Source organism: Pseudorasbora parva, chromosome 16 (genome assembly GCF_024679245.1).
Source record: "Pseudorasbora parva isolate DD20220531a chromosome 16, ASM2467924v1, whole genome shotgun sequence".
NCBI lineage: Eukaryota > Metazoa > Chordata > Actinopteri > Cypriniformes > Gobionidae > Pseudorasbora > Pseudorasbora parva.
In genome coordinates, this window is record NC_090187.1 from 315,001 (window position 1) to 317,500 (window position 2,500).

At 45.0% G+C, this 2,500-nt stretch overlaps 6 non-coding genes across 6 annotated transcripts; all 6 read left to right on the forward strand.

The window, feature by feature from the left end:
* The first annotated feature begins 1,050 nt into the window (after positions 1-1,050).
* trnaw-cca (transfer RNA tryptophan (anticodon CCA)) lies at positions 1,051-1,122 on the forward strand. The gene has a single exon. It is a non-coding gene; the product is annotated as a tRNA-Trp (tRNA).
* A 94-nt stretch (positions 1,123-1,216) lies between these two features.
* Positions 1,217-1,288, forward strand: trnaw-cca (transfer RNA tryptophan (anticodon CCA)). Its single transcript has one exon. It is a non-coding gene; the product is annotated as a tRNA-Trp (tRNA).
* Positions 1,289-1,382: 94 nt separating this feature from the next.
* trnaw-cca (transfer RNA tryptophan (anticodon CCA)) lies at positions 1,383-1,454 on the forward strand. Its single transcript has one exon. It is a non-coding gene; the product is annotated as a tRNA-Trp (tRNA).
* Positions 1,455-1,548: 94 nt separating this feature from the next.
* Positions 1,549-1,620, forward strand: trnaw-cca (transfer RNA tryptophan (anticodon CCA)). Its single transcript has one exon. It is a non-coding gene; the product is annotated as a tRNA-Trp (tRNA).
* A 426-nt stretch (positions 1,621-2,046) lies between these two features.
* trnaw-cca (transfer RNA tryptophan (anticodon CCA)) lies at positions 2,047-2,118 on the forward strand. Its single transcript has one exon. It is a non-coding gene; the product is annotated as a tRNA-Trp (tRNA).
* Positions 2,119-2,378: 260 nt separating this feature from the next.
* Positions 2,379-2,450, forward strand: trnaw-cca (transfer RNA tryptophan (anticodon CCA)). Its single transcript has one exon. It is a non-coding gene; the product is annotated as a tRNA-Trp (tRNA).
* Positions 2,451-2,500: the final 50 nt, after the last annotated feature.

A 2,500-nucleotide genomic window follows, 5' to 3' on the forward strand; every position in this document is an offset into this window, starting at 1 on the left:
AGGAATAATTACTCCTAGACTCAACATCTAGCTAAGAAACAATACAGGTGTGCGTGGCCTCGTGGCAAACGGTAGCGCGTCTGACTCCAGATCAGAAGGTTGCGTGTTCAAATCACGTCGGGGTCAATCATTCCATTCTTTCACTGCAAACCTTTGGCAAAAATCAGGAATAATTACTCCTAGACTCAACATTTAGCTAAGAAACAATACAGCCGTGCGTGGTCTCATGGTGCAACGGTAGCGCGTCTGACTCCAGATCAGAAGGTTGCGTGTTCAAATCACGTCAGGGTCAATCATTCCATTCTTTCATTGCAAACCTTTGGCAAAAATCAGGAATAATTACTCCTAGACTCAACATGTAGCTAAGAAACAATACAGCCGTGCGTGGTCTCATGGTGCAACGGTAGCGCGTCTGACTCCAGATCAGAAGGTTGCGTGTTCAAATCACGTCAGGGTCAATCATTCCACTCTTTCATTGCAAACCTTTTGTGAAAATCAGGAATAATTACTCCTAGACTCAACATGTAGCTAAGAAACAATACAGCTGTGCGTGGCCTCGTGGCCCAACGGTAGCGCGTCTGACTCCAGATCAGAAGGTTGCGTGTTCAAATCACGTCGGGGTCAATCATTCCATTCTTTCATTGCAAACCTTTGGCAAAAATCAGGAATAATTACTCCTAGACTCAACATGTAGCTAAGAAACAATACAGCCGTGCGTGGTCTCATGGTGCAACGGTAGCGCGTCTGACTCCAGATCAGAAGGTTGCGTGTTCAAATCACGTCAGGGTCAATCATTCCATTCTTTCATTGCAAACCTTTTGTGAAAATCAGGAATAATTACTCCTAGACTCAACATGTAGCTAAGAAACAATACAGCTGTGCGTTTTCTCGTGGCCCAACGGTAGCGCGTCTGACTCCAGATCAGAAGGTTGCGTGTTCAAATCACGTCGGGGTCAATCATTCCATTCTTTCATTGCAAACCTTTGGCAAAAATCAGGAATAATTACTCCTAGACTCAACATGTAGCTAAGAAACAATACAGCCGTGCGTGGCCTCGTGGCGCAACGGTAGCGCGTCTGACTCCAGATCAGAAGGTTGTGTGTTCAAATCACGTCGGGGTCAATCATTCCATTCTTTCATTGCAAACCTTTTGTGAAAATCAGGAATAATTACTCCTAGACTCAACATGTAGCTAAGAAACAATACAGCCGTGCGTGGCCTCGTGGCGCAACGGTAGCGCGTCTGACTCCAGATCAGAAGGTTGCGTGTTCAAATCACGTCGGGGTCAATCATTCCATTCTTTGATTACAAACCTTTGGCAAAAATCAGGAATAATTACTCCTAGACTCAACATCTAGCTAAGAAACAATACAGGTGTGCGTGGCCTCGTGGTGCAACGGTAGCGCGTCTGACTCCAGATCAGAAGGTTGCGTGTTCAAATCACGTCGGGGTCAATCATTCCATTCTTTGATTACAAACCTTTGGCAAAAATCAGGAATAATTACTCCTAGACTCAACATGTAGCTAAGAAACAATACAGCTGTGCGTGGCCTCGTGGCGCAACGGTAGCGCGTCTGACTCCAGATCAGAAGGTTGCGTGTTCAAATCACGTCGGGGTCAATCATTCCATTCTTTCATTGCAAACCTTTTGTGAAAATCCGGAATATTTACTCCTAGACTCAACATCTAGCTAATAAACAATACAGCTGTGCGTGGCCCCTTGGCGCAACGGTAGCGCGTCTGACTCCAGATCAGAAGGTTGCGTGTTCAAATCACGTCGGGATCAATCATTCCATTCTTTCATTGCAAACCTTTTGTGAAAATCCGGAATATTTACTCCTAGACTCAACATCTAGCTAATAAACAATACAGCTGTGCGTGGCCCCTTGGCGCAACGGTAGCGCGTCTGACTCCAGATCAGAAGGTTGCGTGTTCAAATCACGTCGGGTTCAATCATTCCATTCTTTCATTGCAAACCTTTTGTGAAAATCAGGAATAATTACTCCTAGACTCAACATGTAGCTAAGAAACAATACAGCTGTGCGTGGCCTCGTGGCGCAACGGTAGCGCGTCTGACTCCAGATCAGAAGGTTGCGTGTTCAAATCACGTCGGGTTCAATCATTCCATTCTTTCATTGCAAACCTTTTGTGAAAATCAGGAATAATTACTCCTAGACTCAACATCTAGCTAAGAAACAATACAGCTGTTCGTGGCCTCGTGGAGCAACGGTAGTGCGTCTGACTCCAGATCAGAAGGTTGCGTGTTCAAATCACGTCGGGGTCAATCATTTCATTCTTTGATTGCAAACCTTTGGCAAAAATCAGGAATAATTACTCCTAGACTCAAAATGTAGCTAAGAAACAATACAGATGTGCGTGACCTCGTGGCGCAACGGTAGCGCGTCTGACTCCAGATCAGAAGGTTGCGTGTTCAAATCACGTCGGGTTCAATCAGTCCATTCTTTCATTGCAAACCTTTGGCAAAAATCAGGAATAATTA